This window comes from Anolis carolinensis, unplaced genomic scaffold, assembly GCF_035594765.1.
Source record: "Anolis carolinensis isolate JA03-04 unplaced genomic scaffold, rAnoCar3.1.pri scaffold_7, whole genome shotgun sequence".
In the NCBI taxonomy this organism is placed as follows: Eukaryota; Metazoa; Chordata; class Lepidosauria; order Squamata; family Dactyloidae; genus Anolis; species Anolis carolinensis.
In genome coordinates, this window is record NW_026943818.1 from 30,257,685 (window position 1) to 30,278,496 (window position 20,812).

General features: G+C 41.8%; 2 long non-coding RNA genes across 7 annotated transcripts in view; both read left to right on the plus strand.

Annotated features, from left to right (window-relative positions):
* The window catches only part of LOC134292315 (uncharacterized), a 153,016-nt gene that overhangs the window by 128,803 nt on the left and 3,401 nt on the right, over positions 1-20,812 (plus strand). The gene's annotated exons all lie outside the window — the stretch shown is intronic.
* On the plus strand, positions 934-9,335 carry LOC134293188 (uncharacterized). The gene is made up of 3 exons (XR_010000189.1): positions 934-1,125; positions 2,256-2,442; positions 3,516-9,335. It is a non-coding gene; the product is annotated as an uncharacterized LOC134293188 (long non-coding RNA).

The window sequence follows — 20,812 nt, forward strand, 5'->3', positions numbered from 1 at the left end:
ATTATTTTTTCTTAGATTGTACTATATTAATCATATACCACAATGTCTATAATACACCACGAGTATGTTATATTATTAGTATTATGTCACATTTTAGTGCTAAATCATAAGTTGCATAAGAGATGTGGGCGAAACGTCAGGAGAGAATGCTTCTGGGAAACCAATTATGATTTCTTAGATTGTACTATATTAATAATATACCACAATATCTATAATACACCACTAGTATGTTATATTATTAGTATTATGTCACATACCAGTGCTAAATCAAAAGTTGCATAAGAGATGTGGGCGAAACGTCAGGAGAGAATGCTTCTGGGAAACCAATTATGATTTCTTAGATTGTACTATATTAATAATATACCACAATATCTATAATGCACCACTAGTATGTTATATTATTAGTATTATGTCACATACCAGTGCTAAATCATAAGTTGCATAAGAGATGTGGGCGAAACGTCAGGAGAGAATGCTTCTGGGAAACCAATTGTTTTTTCTTAGATTGTACTATATTAATCATATACCACAATGTCTATAATACACCCCTAGTATGTTATATCATTAGTATTATGTCACATACCAGTGCTAAATCATAAGTTGCATAAGAGATGTGGGCGAAACGTCAGGAGAGAATGCTTCTGGGAAACCAATTTGATTTGACAGAAAAAGCAGTTCAATACGCAGTAATGTTATGTTGTCATTACTTTATGAATTTAGCACCAAAATATCACGATATATTGAAAACGTTGACTATAAAAATGTGTTGGATAATCCTGAACGTTGGATAAGTGAGACTACTGTATCTATTTTAGATGACAACGGAGTGCGCATGCGTCGAGCCGCTCCCTGCTTTCCCGCCTGTGACGTGCGGGAGAATCGTCCAATCGGGCGGCGGCAGAGGGAGGAGGGGTGGGACCATGGCCGAAAAGGCGGCCGTGGTGGAGGCGGGGCTTCTTCTTGGCGCCTCAGCCGTGAATTTACCTCAGGAAACGGGGCCTCGTTTGGCGCCCAGTTGAAGAGTTGAAAGAGGAGAGAGACGCCTTTCCTTTGGGGAGTCACTTTTACCTCAGGAAAGGCTTTTCTTCCCGTCCAGAGGACCCTCTCTCTCCCACTCGGTTTTAGGTTGGTTTCCTTGTTGTTTTGGGGGTTCTTTCATTCCCTCAGGAATCCCCTCAAAAGTGAAATACAAAGAGGAGGAAAGGCCTGCTTTATTATATTACTCTGGTCTTAAATTTTCAAAAACGGCCTCAAATAGCACCAGGTCTTTCTCCAGATAAAGGTGGATAAAGGCTTTGTGAAACAGAAAGAAGGAAACTATTTCGTTTATTAAGACTTCCATGAGGTTTTGCCTCAGAAATCACCTCGTCACAAAGCCTTTCTCTAGAAAGAGAGAAGATACAGTTGGAAACAATGTTCACTGAAATATTTACAAAATCATTAAAGTATTGACAAACATAATCATAAAAAATATTTGCAGAAACATTTGCCCAAAATAAGCAAAGTATTTGGGGAAAAATATTCATAAAAATATTCACAAACGTATTCAGAAAAAAAACAATCATGGAAACATTCACAAACATTGAAATAAAATATTCACCCAAAAAATCATACAAATATTTGTGGAAACATTTGCCAAAAATAAGCAAAATACTCAGAAAAAATATTCACAAATACAGTAGAGTCTCACTTATCCAACACTCGCTTATCCAACGTTCTGGATTATCCAACGCATTTTTGTAGTCCATGTTTTCAATAAATCCTGATATTTAGGTGCTAAATTCGTAAATACAGTAATTACTACATAGTATTACTGCATATTGAACGACTTTCTGTCAAATTTGTTGTATAACATTAAGGTTTGGTGCTTAATTTGTAAAATCATAAACTAATTTAATGTTTAATAGGCTTTTCCTTAATCTCTCCTTATTATCCAACATATTCGCTTATCCAACGTTCTGTCGGCCCGTTTACGTTGGATAAGCGGGACTCTACTGTAATACCTGCTTTATTGATGAATAGTTTATTATTCTATCACCTCAAAAATGACAAAACTTTTGTCCAGAGAAAGACAAAGAACAACATTTTTGGAAATTTACACCATTTGATTTATTTCCAGCCTTAAGACCCACAAAGGGCCATAAAGAGCCAGGTGGCTTTACTCTGAGCCATAAGTTTTACCTCAGAATATGTTTTTTCTGTCATCTGGAGAACTTCTTTTCACTTTATTCATGTACGTTTCCTTATTATTTCAGAAATTTCTTTATCGAACCTTTACCTCAGAAAAGCCTTGTGAAATAGAAAGAAGAAAATGCCAATTTTATTTATTAAGAGATTGTCACCTCAGACTTTACCTCAGAAATGGCCAAGCCTTGTGAAACGGAAGGGAGAAACAAAGGCAAAACTTTTGAAAATTAGCACAGCTTTTTCTGAAGGGACCAGGTGAATATTGTTGCATTTTATTTATTATAATCTGAAATAATAATTGGTTTCCAGAAGCATTCTCTCCTGACGTTTCGCCCACATCTATGGCAGGAAACCATAGATTGCTGGTGAAGTTTTTATATATCTGCCAAATGTCCAGGGTGGGAGAAAGAACTCTTGTCTGTTGGAGGCCAATGTGAATGCTGCTATTGGCCACCTTGATTAGCATTGAATGGCCTGCAGTTTCAAGGCCTGGCTGCTTCCTGCCTGGGGGAATCCTGTGTTTGGAGGTGTTAGCTGGCCCTGCTTTTTGAGGTGGCAGCCCAGAAACTCACAACAACCCAGTGATTCCGGCCATGAAAGCCTTTGACAACACATGGCAACATTTTTGAAAATTCACACAGCTTTCCAGAGGAAATGAGTAGAATAATAATTGCATTTTTTTTACCAATCTGATTTATTTCCAGCCTTAAGACCCATAACATGCTATGCTGAAAATTATATATATATATATATATATATATATATATATATATATATATATATATAAATAATTTTGTATATAATGGACAATATAATATATTATAATCTAATGAATATACATATAATATTGATAGTAATATTGTAATGTAATACAATTTAATAATAAAACAATGATATTGATTATATATTATATATATTATATATAATTATATATGTACATACAAAGTATTATATTAGCATACACAATAATAGCATTATATATTACTATATTGTACTATACCATCATACTGTAATATTATTAGAAATATTACATGTAATATATAAAATAATTAATATTATATTTCATTAGTATTTGAATTATATTGTATTACATTATAATATTCTCTATATTATATTTATATTCAATATATTATATTATGATATATCATTGTCTATTATATTGTATATTATATACAATATACTATATATACACAATACATATTATATTATTAGCATAGCATGTTACGGGAGACAAGATGGGAACTGTCTTCCTGGCCTTGCAAAATAGAAAGAAGACAATGCCTGTTTTTTTTTTCTGAAAGCTTTCTTCCCACTCACTCTTCTCCCAGCGCTGAATTCAAGTCAAAGGGAAGAAAGGGAAGAAACAAAAGGTCGAAGAGACAGAAGACAGAAGATGCTTGAAGACACTCTCGCAAGGACACCGCCCGCCCCCCAAAAAAGGTCATTGTCAGGGTAATGGGTGTCAGGCTAGGCATTTCATGTCTATCTTTGCAATAAAAAACAGGCTACCTGTGTGCTAGGCTTTTGCATGAAGAACACGGTTCCCCTCGTGTGTGGCATCGAAGGTTCCCACTCGGGAACGGACGGGTCCTCCCTTTGTTCTAGGCAGATGATGGGGGTTTTCCTATACAAGCCGTAGGGGCCACAGCTTGGGGGGCAGCGGGGGGCCCGGCCCTGGCACCGCGGGGAGCAGCACACCTTACGGGCATTTTAAAAGCTCCCTTAAACTTAGACAGTGGCTAGCAATAAAAATATTAATACCTTAACTCACCTACTAACCCTACTAACACCATTCTAACTAGGGCAGGCTGGCCTTTTAAATAGGACTGTGTTTTGCCTGCTGGCAAGAACCAAGCTGGGAGGGAAGGGGGCCTCCTGGCCCCCCATAGAAGGGCTCCCCTAGAAGGACATTCAAAAGGCCCGCAAGGTGTCCTGAGAGCAGCCCCTGGGGCCCTCAGTGTGCCCCCCACGGTGCCAGGGCTGGGCCCCCCGCTCTCCCCCAACCCATGACCCCTGCCGCCTGTATCTCGTCCGCCCAGGGCCAACGGACGCCCCCTCCCTCCCCGGGCGGAGCTTCGGCGCCACACACAAGGGGAGGCCAGCCGTGGCCGCCAGAACATGGCCAACCTGGTTTTGGACTGCAAACATAGGCATGTAGGGACCCCCTTTTATTTATGTAAGGCCACCCACCCAGGGGACCTGGTTAAAGGGGATCCTCTATTCTTAAAGTAAGGCCTATAGAGATCTCCTATCCAGAAACTAAGGCGGCTTGGCCTATAGAGATCCCCTTTTGTTAAACTAAGGTGGCCTGGCCTATAGAGATCTCTTGTTGTTAAACTAAGGTGGCCTGGCCTATAGAGATCTCTTGTTGTTAAACTAAGGTGGCCTGGCCTATAGAGATCTCTTGTTGTTAAACTAAGGTGGCCTGGCCTATAGAGATCTCCTATTCTTTAAGGTAACGCCAGGCGATGTGGAGATCCCTGGTTCTTTTAACCCTTAAGGCCAACCGTGGGGAGATCCCTGGTTCTTTTAACCCTTAAGGCCAACCGTGGGGAGATCCCTGGTTCTTTTAACCCTTAAGGCCAACCGTGGGGAGATCCCTGGTTCTTTTAACCCTTAAGGCCAACCGTGGGGAGATCCCTGGTTCTTTTAACCCTTAAGGCCAACCGTGGGGAGATCCCTGGTTCTTTTAACCCTTAAGGCCAACCGTGGGGAGATCCCTGGTTCTTTTAACCCTTAAGGCCTGCCTGGGGAGATATCCTATTCTTTTTTCATGAAAAGTCGGGTATAGACCTTCTCTTTTCTCTCCCGTTTCATGTGCCTGGACTCCCGGAGGGCTCCTGCCGGACACCGTCTCCCATCGGCCGAGAGGGATCCTTCCTGTTTGGAAAGCATCTGCTACACAGGTAAAAAGAAGATTCCGGGAAGGAGATTCCTACAGCGGAGCCCTAAAGCCAGGTGAGACGTTCCTTCCAACCTCCACGGCTGCTTTGCACACACACACATGACACACACATGACACACACACACACGCATATACAGCTGGGGGCCCTCAGGGACTCTCCCCCCAATAGATCGGGGACTCCCACTCCGGCAATTGGCCATTGGAAATGCCTTGAAGCAGTTTGGGGCTTCCGGCCAAGCGCTCGCAAAGAGAACCCATTCAAGGTATACGTGGAGCCCCTTTTATTTATTATTTATTGACAGCATTTCTATTCCGCCCTTCTTTCTCACCCCAAAGGGGACTCAGGGCGGATCACATGACACATATAGGCAAACATTCAGTGCCTTTTAACATAGAACAAAGACAAACAAACATAAGCTCCGAGCGGGTCTCGAACTCATGACCTCCTGGTCAGAGTGATTCATTGCAGTTATAATTGCAGCTGGCTTCCTCTCCCGCCTGCGCCACAGCCCGGGCCAACCTTGATAAAAAGGGCCTGGCACGTGGAAAACTCTATTTGTAAGGCAAACCCTCGTTAAAGAAGGTTTGCAATTAATTTAAAACCAGGCTTCTGAGGGACCCGCTGCGTTTAAAGCCAAACCTAGCAGGTGGGAACCTCTCTTGTTGGATAAAGGAGATCCCCTCTGGTTAACGTAAGGGGAGGGACCCTCCATTTTTAATAGGATGCCTGGCAGAATCTTAACCTCAATGCAGGCCTATGGGGTCCAGCCTTATTCTCAATGACTGCATAGCCAGGCATGAAGGGACCCCATATTATTAATTTGAAGCCTGGTAAAAAGAGATTTATGTATTTATTTATTTACTACATTTATACCCCGCCCTCTTTTCCCTTAAAGGGGACTCAGAGCGGCTTACAAGTTATATTTATATACACTATCTCATTAGCATAGCACAATATTAGCATTATATATTACTACATTGCACTATACCACTATATAGAAATATTGTTAGCAATATTACATTTAAAATATAATATGTAATTAATATTATTGTATCATTGTTAGTATTATATTGCTTAATTTATTTATTTATTTATTTATTAGATTTATATGCTGCCCTTCTCACCCCGAAGGGGACTCAGAACGGCTTAAAAATTAAATTTACATACAATATTATATTATTAGCATAGTACAATACTGGCAATAAATTACTATATTGTACTATATCAATATATGGTAGTATTATTAGTAATATTACATGCAAAATATAATATATAATTAATATTATTATATTGTATTATTAGTATATCGTATTACAATATAATATTATGAATATATGTATATACAATATGTTGTAATTATTATATATTAAATTTTATATATATATATATATATATATATATATATATATATATACACACACACACACAGTAGAGTCTCATTTATCCAACATAAACGGGCCAGCAGAATGTTGGATAAGCGAATATGTTGGATAATAAGGAGGGATTAAGGAAAAGCCTATTAAACATCAAATTAGTTTATGATTTTACAAATTAAGCACCAAATCATCATGTTATACAACAAATTTCACAAAAAAAGTAGTTCAATATGCAGTAATGCTATGTAGTAATTACTGTATTTATGAATTTAGTACCAAAAAATCATGATGTCTTGAAAACATTGTCTACAAAAATGCGTTGGATAAGCGAGTGTTGGATAAGTGAGACTCTACTGTATATAAAAATTAGAATAGCATGTTATTAGGGGAGGAGCATCTTAATTATTAGATGTCAGTATTAGTCATTAGATGTTAATATTAGTTATTCATATTAGTATCAATATTACATTAATATACAATAGAGCAGGGGTCCCCAAACTAAGGCCCGTGTGCGGGATGCGGCCCATCGAAGCCATTTATCCGGCCCCCACAGCACAACCCTTATTATTATTATTATTATTATTATTATTATTATTATTATTATTATTATTATTATTAGCATTGAGGCTGGGTGGCCATCTGTCAGGGGTGCTTTGCTTGTGCTTTCGGTGCACAAAGGCAGAAAGGGATTGGACTCAATGGCCAACCCTTCCAACCCTCATAATTATTATTATTATTATTATTAATTATTATTATTATTGCTTGGTGGCCAACTATAGTCTGGCCCTGCAATGGTCTGAAGGATCGTGAACTGGCTCCCTGTTTAAAAGGTTTGGGGACCCCTGCAATAGAGTATATTATTATCCTAGCACAATGTTATTATGTTATATAGTAGTATGTATGTTCATATTATTTATTCATATTAGTATCAATATGACATTAATATACAATAGAGTCTATTATTATCCTAGCACAATATTCATATGTTCTATAGTAGTATGTTGTTGCTAGGGGGAGGGGCCCCCCACTGATGGGGAGGGCCCCCCCACTGAGATCCCCTGTCATTAATGTTAGACCAGGCATTTAACGCCTACCTTTGCATTCAAGAGCAGGCTCCTAGGCCTTTGCATTCAAGAGCAGTGCGCTAGGCCTTTGCGCAAGGAACACCACCCACGGCTCCCCTTGTGCGTGGCGTTGAGGCCCCACTCGGTGACGGACAGGTCCTCCCTTTGCCCTGGGCAGGTCGTGGGGGGGGGGTCTCCCTGGATGTGCAGGGGGTCACGGCTGGGGGGAGAGCGGGGGCCCGGCCTTGGCACCCCCCTGGGGACCCGAGGGGCCGCTCTCAGCCCACGTCACGGGCATTTTAAAACGTCCCCGGGATGTAGTAGCTCAGATTAATCCCTGCACTAACCGCTAACCCTACTAACCCAGTTCTAACCCGGGCAGGCTAGGCTTTTAAATAGGACTGTTTTTGCCTGTTGGCAAGAACCAAGTGGGAGGGGGCCTCCGGGCCTCCCGTGGGAAGAAGGGCTCCGGCCCCCCCGGCCCCCCGGCCCCTGCCCTGTGCTGGGAGCCCCCCGCCCGGGCCCCCAGAGGCCTCCCTGTGGTACCGGGCTTGGCCCCCGCTCTGCCCCCATCCGACGGCCTAGGAAAGCCCCCCACCATCCGCCCAGGGCCAACGGACGGCCCTCCCTCCCTCCCAGGGGCAGCCGCGTTCCTCACGCAAAGGTCTGGCGCACGGGAGCCTGTTTCTGAATGCAAACGTGGGGCCCAGGACCCCCCCCCTTGTCTCCGTGCAGGGCCACCCCCCCAGGGACCCCCACAAATGCCTGGTGACAGGGGATCCTCTCCTCTTAGCAGGAGGAAAAGCCACGTGCGTAAAGCGGTGCCTTTGCTCCCGTCGTTCCCAAGAGCCCCCCAAAAGCGAGATGCTCCCCTGGGTTCAGCCCTCCTGACCCCTGTCTTCTCCCTTGTTCCATGTCTCCAAAATCCCCGAGGGAGGGGCTCCTCCTGGACAAGAGCCAAGGACGGAAGGACGGACGGACGGACGGACGGAGATCCCAGAGAGAGAGCGGAGAGCAGGACGCCTTGCCTTTTCGGAGCTGCTGAGGTCGACCCCTTTCCAACGAGGTCAGCTTTCAAGAAGAAAACTCTTCCCAAAAAAGTGTGTTCTGGTTATTATTCAAAGGCACAACGTTCAATATTTGACAGCATTAAACATCTAGATTACAGGACAGTTTATGTTACTGCATTTTATACACCTGACCTTGTTTTTACAAATAAAGTACCTGTATAATTTTTGCCTCTCTATATATATATTGTACTATGCTCAGACTCATTGTTCTGATATGCTGTTATATGGTTTAATTGTTTATATTGTTTATATTTTTAATGTATGACTGTTTATTACATGTGACATTGGGCTTGTTTCCCATGTGAGCCACCCCGAGTCCTCCTGGGGGAGATGGGAGCGGGAATATAAAAATAAAGTATTATTTTGTATTATTATTATTATTTATAATATTTATTATATATAATTTTCTTGCACCCCAAGTACCTCTGGCAAGTGCCAAAGAGTATTTAACTCTGCCTACATGGCACTAAAGTGTATTTATATGTTGATTGTTCCTATTGATTTTATGTTATGTTTTTTTTTGCTTTGTATAATAAGGCATTGAATTTTTGCCTTAATAATAATAGTTTTATGAATGTTTTAATGTCACTGAATTTTGAATTGAATTGAAATGTCATTGTAATTGTTTATATGTGTATTTTCTATTTGTAAGCCACCCTGAGTCTCCCCTTATTGGGTGAGAAGGTTTGGGAAGAAATACTGTCATAAATAAATAAATAAATATTCTGTGTCCAGGTTGGTTCATGGTTGACTTCTCTGGCAGGATGAGTCTGCAGGGCCTTTCCTGTCCCATGCAGCCGTGGGCAAGTCTACACAGGGACCACCAAGCCCAGCACTCTGCCCCGCAGCAAGCATGCAACAGAAAAGGCACTGCAGACACTCCTGCGCCTGCGCGGCCTGCTCCCGATTCGAGGGAACTTGGCCCGCCCACTACAGGCATCCCTTTATGCGCCTGCGCGGCCTGCTCCCTATGAGAGCGAACTTGGCCCCGCCCACTGCAGGCATCCCTTTATGCGCCTGTGCGGCCTGCTCCGTATGAGAGCGAACCTGGCCCCGCCCACTGCAGGCATCCCTTTATGCGCCTGTGCGGCCTGCTCCCGATTCGAGGGAACTTGGCCCGCCCACTACAGGCATCCCTTTATGCGCCTGCGCGGCCTGCTCCCTATGAGAGCGAACTTGGCCCCGCCCACTGCAGGCATCCCTTTATGCGCCTGTGCGGCCTGCTCCGTATGAGAGCGAACCTGGCCCCGCCCACTGCAGGCATCCCTTTATGCGCCTGTGCGGCCTGCTCCCGATTCGAGGGAACTTGGCCCGCCCACTACAGGCATCCCTTTATGCGCCTGCGCGGCCTGCTCCCTATGAGAGCGAACTTGGCCCCGCCCACTGCAGGCATCCCTTTATGCGCCTGTGCGGCCTGCTCCCGATTCGAGGGAACTTGGCCCGCCCACTACAGGCATCCCTTTATGCGCCTGTGCGGCCTGCTCCCTAGGAGAGCGAACGTGGCCCCGCCCACGACAGGCATCCCTCTCCCTCCCTTCTGCGCCTGCGCGGCCTCCTCGGCGTCACCGGAAGCTCCGTCACAGGGCGGCAAGATGGCGGCCCGGCCCGGTCAGAGGCGTTCGGGGCGGCGTTTCCACGGTGACCCGGGTCCGTCGAGGCTTCGTCGCCAAGGCCCGGGAGGAGGAGGAAGGGCGCCGGGAGCGTGGCCTTCCAAACCGAGCCGGGGTTGGGCGTGAGGCCGCGCCTGCCTCCCTTCCCTGCCCGGACGTTTGCAGGCCAAGGCGGGGAAGGAATCCCAGGCAGGAAAACCCCCTTGGCCTGCGCGCCCTCCCTGCCTGCCGGAGTTTGGGACTCTTCCCAACCCGTAGGCTGGCTGCTAGGCATTGTGGGAGTTGGAGTCCCAAGTTCACCCAGGCCTCTTCTTTTTTATGTATTTTTATGTATTTCAATAAAAATGATTTAAAAAAAATAAATGGAGGTGAGCACCAACCTCCAGAGTGTGAGTAGATCAATAGGTACCGCTCCAGCGGGAAGGTAACGGCGCTCCATGCCGTCGTGCCAGTGGCCACATGACCCTGGAGGTGTCTACGGACAACGCCGGCGCTTCGGCTTAGAAATTATTTCTACTAATAGGTTTGAGAAAGTAAAAAAGTAGACCAGAAGGAAGAAGGCGGGACCAGGAAGACACCTGTCCATCATGTCTCCTGTATCAATTTCACAATAGAATAATAGAGAATACTCATATTATACTATACTCATCATATACTGTATACACATACAATATTGATAATATTCCGATGTAATACAATAGAATAATAATAATAATACGGTATTATAATTATATATTTATATTACATGTAATATTACTAATAATATTGCAATATAGTCCTATAGTACAATATACTAATATATAATGCTTATATTGTGCTGTACTAATATTATAATGTATATACATATAATATTGATAATAATATTCTGATGTATTACAATATAATAATAATAATACGCTATTACAATTATATATTTTATTACATGTAATATTACTAATAATATTGCAATATAGTGCTATAGTACAAAATAATAATATATAATGCTTATATTGTGCTGTACTAATATAATGTATATACATATAATATTGATAACATTCCAATGTATTACAATATAATAATAATACACTATTATAATGATATAAGGCACCAGCACTCCTGGGCGGAGGGCGTGACAGGTCTTGCAAACCTCTCACTCCCAAGATTATTATTATTAATATTAGTATTACTTAAGATTACCCTGGATCAAAGAAATATCAATTAATATTACATTAAGTCCTAATGGCTTTTCTGTCTGTCGCCCTCCTGTGGACAGAAGAATATTGCACTTGCCTTGAAACTCTGATTCTTTGCTCTCTGCTGCCATCCAATGGTCAGGTCGGGAAGTGCAGCACAAAGGCGCCTTCAACGCTCGAGGCTGCACTTCCGCCTCTGACCATTGGATGGCAGCAGAGAGCGAAGACTCAGAATCCCAAGGCAAGTGCAATATTCTTCTGTCCACAGGAGGGCGACAAAGAGAAAAGACATAAGGAATCCCATTGATCTATCATTGAGCCATTTGGGAAATATAATTACATGACAATAGTAATACTCCTAATAATAACATCCTGGGAGTTAGGGTTTTGCAAGGTCTTTCCCGTCTTCTGCCCAGGAGTGCCGGTGCCTTGTCAAACTACAACTCCCACCATCCTATACAAACTCTACAACAGCTCAATGCCATTGGAGCCTAGGAGATATAACCCCCCCTTGCTTAGTTTTCCAATAAGAATAACATAATAACAACAAAACTTTATTTCTAGACCGCCCTCTCTCCTCCAGAGGATGTACATATAATTCACTATAATTGTATATTTTTATTATATGAAATATTACTAATAATATTGCAGTATAGTCGTATAATATAACTAGCTGTACCCGGCCACGCGTTGCTGTGGCGTAGTCCTTAGTGGGGTTTTCTTCGTGGCATAAAGAGGATTCCCCGAAGGTAGGAAGCAGCCAGGCTTTGATGCTGCAAGGATATTCAAGTTGGCTGACAATGGAGTCCCCTAGGTATGAAGCAGCCAGGCTTTGATGCTGCAAGGCTATTCAAGTTGGCCAACAATGGAGTCCCCTAGGTATGAAGCAGCCAGGCTTTGATGCTGCAAGGCTATTCAATGGGATTCAAGTTGGCCGACAATGGAGTCCCCTAGGTATGAAGCAGCCAGGCTTTGATGCTGCAAGGCTATTCAAGTTGGCCAACAATGGAGTCCCCTAGGTATGAAGCAGCCAGGCTTTGATGCTGCAAGGCTATTCAATGGGATTCAAGTTGGCCGACAATGGAGTCCCCTAGGTATGAAGCAGCCAGGCTTTGATGCTGCAAGGCTATTCAAGTTGGCCGACAATGGAGTCCCCTAGGTATGAAGCAGCCAGGCTTTGATGCTGCAAGGCTATTCAAGTTGGCCGACAATGCAGTCCCCTAGGTATGAAGCAGCCAGGCTTTGATGCTGCAAGGCTATTCAATGGGATTCAAGTTGGCCGACAGTGGAGTCCCCTAGGTATGAAGCAGCCAGGCTTTGATGCTGCAAGGCTATTCAATGGGATTCAAGTTGGCCAACAATGGAGTCCCCTAGGTATGAAGCAGCCAGGCTTTGATGCTGCAAGGCTATTCAATGGGATTCAAGTTGGCCGACAGTGGAGTCCCCTAGGTATGAAGCAGCCAGGCTTTGATGCTGCAAGGCTATTCAATGGGATTCAAGTTGGCCGACAATGGAGTCCTCTAGGTATGAAGCAGCCAGGCTTGGATGCTGCAAGGCTATTCAATGGGATTCAAGTTGGCCGACAATGGAGTCCCCTAGGTATGAAGCAGCCAGGCTTTGATGCTGCAAGGCTATTCAATGGGATTCAAGTTGGCCGACAATGGAGTCCTCTAGGTATGAAGCAGCCAGGCTTGGATGCTGCAAGGCTATTAAAGTTGGCCGACAATGGAGTCCCCTAGGTATGAAGCAGCCAGGCTTTGATGCTGCAAGGCTATTCAATGGGATTCAAGTTGGCTGACAATGGAGTCCCCTAGGTATGAAGCAGCCAGGCTTGGATGCTGCAAGGCTATTCAATGGGATTCAAGTTGGCCAACAATGGAGTCCCCTAGGTATGAAGCAGCCAGGCTTTGATGCTGCAAGGCTATTCAAGTTGGCCAACAATTGAGTCCCCTAGGTATGAAGCAGCCAGGCTTTGATGCTGCAAGGCTATTCAATGGGATTCAAGTTGGCCGACAATGGAGTCCCCTAGGTATGAAGCAGCCAGGCTTTGATGCTGCAAGGCTATTCAAGTTGGCCGACAATGGAGTCCCCTAGGTATGAAGCAGCCAGGCTTTGATGCTGCAAGGCTATTCCATGGGATTCAAGTTAGCCGACAATGGAGTCCCCTAGGTATGAAGCAGCCAGGCTTTGATGCTGCAAGGCTATTCAATGGGATTCAAGTTGGCCGACAATGGAGTCCCCTAGGTATGAAGCAGCCAGGCTTTGATGCTGCAAGGCTATTCCATGGGATTCAAGTTAGCCGACAATGGAGTCCCCTAGGTATGAAGCAGCCAGGCTTTGATGCTGCAAGGCTATTCAATGGGATTCAAGTTGGCCGACAATGGAGTCCCCTAGGTATGAAGCAGCCAGGCTTTGATGCTGCAAGGCTATTCAATGGGATTCAAGTTGGCCGACAATGGAGTCCCCTAGGTATGAAGCAGCCAGGCTTTGATGCTGCAAGGCTATTCAATGGGATTCAAGTTGGCCGACAATGGAGTCCTCTAGGTATGAAGCAGCCAGGCTTGGATGCTGCAAGGCTATTCAATGGGATTCAAGTTGGCCGACAATGGAGTCCCCTAGGTATGAAGCAGCCAGGCTTTGATGCTGCAAGGCTATTCAAGTTGGCCAACAATGCAGTCCCCTAGGTATGAAGCAGCCAGGCTTTGATGCTGCAAGGCTATTCAATGGGATTCAAGTTGGCCGACAATGGAGTCCCCTAGGTATGAAGCAGCCAGGCTTTGATGCTGCAAGGCTATTCAAGTTGGCCAACAATGCAGTCCCCTAGGTATGAAGCAGCCAGGCTTTGATGCTGCAAGGCTATTCAATGGGATTCAAGTTGGCCGACAATGGAGTCCCCTAGGGACGAAGCAGCCAGGCTTTGATGCTGCAAGGATATTCAAGTTGGCCAACAATGGAGTCCCCTAGGTATGAAGCAGCCAGGCTTTGATGCTGCAAGGCTATTCAAGTTGGCCGACAATGGAGTCCCCTAGGTATGAAGCAGCCAGGCTTTGATGCTGCAAGGCTATTCAAGTTGGCCGACAATGGAGTCCCCTAGGTATGAAGCAGCCAGGCTTTGATGCTGCAAGGCTATTCAATGGGATTCAAGTTGGCTGACAATGGAGTCCCCTAGGTATGAAGCAGCCAGGCTTTGATGCTGCAAGGCTATTCAAGTTGGCCCACAATGGAGTCCCCTAGGTATGAAGCAGCCAGGCTTTGATGCTGCAAGGCTATTCAATGGGATTCAAGTTGGCCGACAATGGAGTCCTCTAGGTATGAAGCAGCCAGGCTTGGATGCTGCAAGGCTATTCAATGGGATTCAAGTTGGCCGACAATGGAGTCCCCTAGGTATGAAGCAGCCAGGCTTTGATGCTGCAAGGGTATTCAAGTTGGCCGACAATGGAGTCCCCTAGGTATGAAGCAGCCAGGCTTTGATGCTGCAAGGCTATTCAATGGGATTCAAGTTGGCCGACAATGGAGTCCCCTAGGTATGAAGCAGCCAGGCTTTGATGCTGCAAGGCTATTCAATGGGATTCAAGTTGGCCGACAATGGAGTCCCCTAGGTATTAAGCAGCCAGGCTTTGATGCTGCAAGGCTATTCAATGGGATTCAAGTTGGCCGACAATGGAGTCCCCTAGGTATGAAGCAGCCAGGCTTTGATGCTGCAAGGCTATTCCATGGGATTCAAGTTGGCCGACAATGGAGTCCCCTAGGTATGAAGCAGCCAGGCTTTGATGCTGCAAGGCTATTCAATGGGATTCAAGTTGGCCGACAATGGAGTCCCCTAGGTATGAAGCAGCCAGGCTTTGATGCTGCAAGGCTATTCAATGGGATTCAAGTTGGCCGACAATGGAGTCCCCTAGGTATGAAGCAGCCAGGCTTTGATGCTGCAAGGCTATTCAATGGCCAGGAATCCGCTGTGTGTGTTTGTCTCCATCCAGTGGTGAAAGGCGCGCATTGCAGGCGGAGAGAAAATGAATGGGAAGAAGCCGCTGTGTGTGTTTGTCTCCATCCAGTGGTGAAAGGCGCGCATTGCAGGCGGAGAGAAAGTGAATAGGGAAGAAGCCGCTGTGTGTGTTTGTCTCCATCCAGTGGTGAAAGGCGCGCATTGCAGGCGGAGAGAAAATGAATGGGAAGAAGCCGCTGTGTGTGTTTGTCTCCATCCAGTGGTGAAAGGCGCGCATTGCAGGCGGAGAGAAAGTGAATAGGGAAGAAGCCGCTGTGTGTGTTTGTCTCCATCCAGTGGTGAAAGGCGCGCATTGCAGGCGGACTGGAAAATTCCCCGCATTGCCGTCAATGGAGACGGAGGAGGAGGATGAGGAGGAGGAGGACGAAGGCCTCTCCATGGAATATTCTTCAAATACCCTATATACCCGGATATAAGCCGACCCGAATATAAACCGAGGCATCTAATTTTACCACAAAAAAAACCCTGGGAAATCATTGACTCCAGTATAAGCCGAGGGTGGGAAATTTCAGAAATAAAAATAGATACCAATAAAATTACATTGTGGGTGAAACGTCAGGAGAGAATGCTTCTGGAAACCAATTATTATTACTTAGATTGTACTATATTAATCATATACCACAATGTCTATAATACACCCCTAGTATGTTATATTATTAGTATTATGTCACATTTTAGTGCTAAATCAAAAGTTGCATAAGAGATGTGGGCGAAACGTCAGGAGAGAATGCTTCTAGGAAACCAATTATTATTTCTTAGATTGTACTATATTAATCATATACCACAATGTCTATAATACACCCCTAGTATGTTATATTATTAGTATTATGTCACATTTTAGTGCTAAATCAAAAGTTGCATAAGAGATGTGGGCGAAACGTCAGGAGAGAATGCTTCTGGGAAACCAATTATTTTTTCTTAGATTGTACTATATTAATCATATACCACAATGTCTATAATACACCACGAGTATATTATATTATTAGTATTATGTCACATTTTAGTGCTAAATCATAAGTTGCATAAGAGATGTGGGCGAAACGTCAGGAGAGAATGCTTCTGGGAAACCAATTATTTTTTCTTAGATTGTACTATATTAATCATATACCACAATGTCTATAATACACCACGAGTATATTATATTATTAGTATTATGTCACATTTTAGTGCTAAATCATAAGTTGCATAAGAGATGTGGGCGAAACGTCAGGAGAGAATGCTTCTGGGAAACCAATTATTTTTTCTTAGATTGTACTATATTAATCAAATACCACAATGTCTATAATACACCACGAGTATATTATATTATTAGTATTATGTCACATTTTAGTGCTAAATCATAAGTTGCATAAGAGATGTGGGCGAAACGTCAGGAGAGAATGCTTCTGGGAAACCAATTATTATTTCTTACATTGTACTATATTAATCATATACCACAATGTCTATAATACACCCCTAGTATGTTATATTATTAGTATTATGTCACATTTTAGTGCTAAATCAAAAGTTGCATAAGAGATGTGGGCGAAACGTCAGGAGAGAATGCTTCTGGGAAACCAATTATTATTTCTTACATTGTACTATATTAATCATATACCACAATGTCTATAATACACCCCTAGTATGTTATATTATTAGTATTATGTCACATTTTAGTGCTAAATCAAAAGTTGCATAAGAGATGTGGGCGAAACGTCAGGAGAGAATGCTTCTGGGAAACCAATTATTATTTCTTAGATTGTACTATATTAATCATATACCACAATGTCTATAATACACCCCTAGTATGTTATATTATTAGTATTATGTCACATTTTAGTGCTAAATCAAAAGTTGCATAAGAGATGTGGGCGAAACGTCAGGAGAGAATGCTTCTGGGAAACCAATTATTTTTTCTTAGATTGTACTATATTAATCATATACCACAATGTCTATAATACACCACGAGTATATTATATTATTAGTATTATGTCACATTTTAGTGCTAAATCATAAGTTGCATAAGAGATGTGGGCGAAACGTCAGGAGAGAATGCTTCTGGGAAACCAATTATTTTTTCTTAGATTGTACTATATTAATAATATACCACAATGTCTATAATACCCCCCTAGTATGTTATATCATTAGTATTATGTCACATTTTAGTGCTAAATCAAAAGTTGCATAAGAGATGTGGGCGAAATGTCAGGAGAGAATGCTTCTGGGAAACCAATTATTTTTTCTTAGATTGTACTATATTAATCATATACCACAATGTCTATAATACACCCCTAGTATGTTATATTATTAGTATTATGTCACATTTTAGTGCTAAATCATAAGTTGCATAAGAGATGTGGGCGAAACGTCAGGAGAGAATGCTTCTGGGAAACCAATTATTTTTTCTTAGATTGTACTATATTAATCATATACCACAATGTCTATAGTACACCACGAGTATATTATATTATTTGTATTATGTCACATTTTAGTGCTAAATCATAAGTTGCATAAGAGATGTGGGCGAAACGTCAGGAGAGAATGCTTCTGGGAAACCAATTATTTTTTCTTAGATTGTACTATATTAATCATATACCACAATGTCTATAATACACCACGAGTATATTATATTATTAGTATTATGTCACATTTTAGTGCTAAATCATAAGTTGCATAAGAGATGTGGGTGAAACGTCAGGAGAGAATGCTTCTGGGAAACCAATTATTATTTCTTACATTGTACTATATTAATCATATACCACAATGTCTATAATACACCCCTAGTATGTTATATTATTAGTATTATGTCACATTTTAGTGCTAAATCAAAAGTTGCATAAGAGATGTGGGCGAAACGTCAGGAGAGAATGCTTCTGGAAACCAATTATTATTTCTTAGATTGTACTATATTAATCATATACCACAATGTCTATAATACACCCCTAGTATGTTATATTATTAGTATTATGTCACATTTTAGTGCTAAATCAAAAGTTGCATAAGAGATGTGGGCGAAACGTCAGGAGAGAATGCTTCTGGGAAACCAATTATTTTTTCTTAGATTGTACTATATTAATCATATACCACAATGTCTATAATACACCACGAGTATATTATATTATTAGTATTATGTCACATTTTAGTGCTAAATCATAAGTTGCATAAGAGATGTGGGCGAAACGTCAGGAGAGAATGCTTCTGGGAAACCAATTATTATTTCTTACATTGTACTATATTAATAATATACCACAATATCTATAATACACCACTAGTATGTTATATTATTAGTATTATGTCACATACCAGTGCTAAATCATAAGTTGCATAAGAGATGTGGGCGAAACGTCAGGAGAGAATGCTTCTGGGAAACCAATTATTTTTTCTTAGATTGTACTATATTAATCATATACCACAATGTCTATAATACACCACGAGTATATTATATTATTAGTATTATGTCACATTTTAGTGCTAAATCATAAGTTGCATAAGAGATGTGGGCGAAACGTCAGGAGAGAATGCTTCTGGGAAACCAATTATTTTTTCTTAGATTGTACTATATTAATCATATACCACAATGTCTATAATACACCACGAGTATATTATATTATTAGTATTATGTCACATTTTAGTGCTAAATCATAAGTTGCATAAGAGATGTGGGCGAAACGTCAGGAGAGAATGCTTCTGGGAAACCAATTATTTTTTCTTAGATTGTACTATATTAATCATATACCACAATGTCTATAATACACCACGAGTATATTATATTATTAGTATTATGTCACATTTTAGTGCTAAATCATAAGTTGCATAAGAGATGTGGGTGAAACGTCAGGAGAGAATGCTTCTGGGAAACCAATTATTATTTCTTACATTGTACTATATTAATCATATACCACAATGTCTATAATACACCCCTAGTATGTTATATTATTAGTATTATGTCACATTTTAGTGCTAAATCATAAGTTGCATAAGAGATGTGGGCGAAACGTCAGGAGAGAATGCTTCTGGGAAACCAATTATTTTTTCTTAGATTGTACTATATTAATAATATACCACAATGTCTATAATACACCCCTAGTATGTTATATTATTAGTATTATGTCACATATTAGTGCTAAATCAAAAGTTGCATAAGAGATGTGGGCAAAATGCTCCGCTATGTTCCTTTTCTTCTTTTCATACCTCTATGTTCCATTTCCTCATTGCAGGAGCGCTCTTTACTTTTCATACTTCTATGTTTACTTTCTGCATTGCGGGAGCGCTCTTTACTTTTCATACCTCTATGTTCCTTTTCCGCATTGCGGGGCGCTCTTTACTTATCATACTTCTATGTTCACTTTCTGCATTGCGGGGCGCTCTTTACTTTTCATACCTCTATGTTTACTTTCTGCATTGCGGGGCGCTCTTTGCTTTTCATACTTCTATGTTCCATTTCCGCATTGCAGGGGCGCTCTTTTCATTTCATACCTCTATGTTCCTCCTATCCCGCCTTTTCCCCCCTCCGCCTCCGCTCTCTTCTCCCATTGGTTGTTGCTTGGGAGGTCCCGCCCCTTTCCCCTTCCTTCGCTCCCTCATTGGTCGAAGCGCGTCCTGGCAGATATGTAGTGCGGGGGCGTTTCCCATCGTAGCCGCAATAATACAAAATAAATAATTTTATAATATCAGAGATATATAGTCTTCGAGCTTATTAATAATCGTTACGTATGATTATGTTGTTTGAATATGAGGTCCATGGATGTGTCAGGGTTGGCGACGGAAGGGACGGGTTGCGTGATGGACCTGCCGGGACTTGGGGGCGGGGCAAGGGGCGTGGCCTGGCGCGTGAGGGCCGGGGAAGGGAACAGCCAAGATGGCGGCCGGGGTGAGTGAGGCGAGCGAAGCGCCGCTGAGGAGAACGGCAGGAAAAGGCCTTTAGATTATATTATAAATTATTGTGTTATTATTTCATATTATATTATTATCGTACATATTATGTTGCATTGCGTTTATAATATATTATATCTTTATTATTTCATATTATTATTATAGACATGATTTTGCATTATGTGGTTATTTTATATTATATTATTTTATTTTTATTATTTTGCATCCTTATATTATTTGGTTTTTATATTATTATCATTTTACATTATTATTATATTATATTATTTTGTTCTTATTTCATATTATATTTATTTCATATTTTATTATATTATTATTTGGCATCATTATTATTTTATTCTGTTATTTCATATTATTATAATACACAGTATTTTGCATTATTATGTTGTTATTATTTCATATTATTATACATATCATTTTGCATTTTTATGTTGTTATTTTATATTATATTATTTTTATTATTTTGCATCCTTATATTATTTGGTTTTTATATTATTATCATTTTGCATTATTATTATATTATATTATATTGTTCTTATTTCATATTATATTATA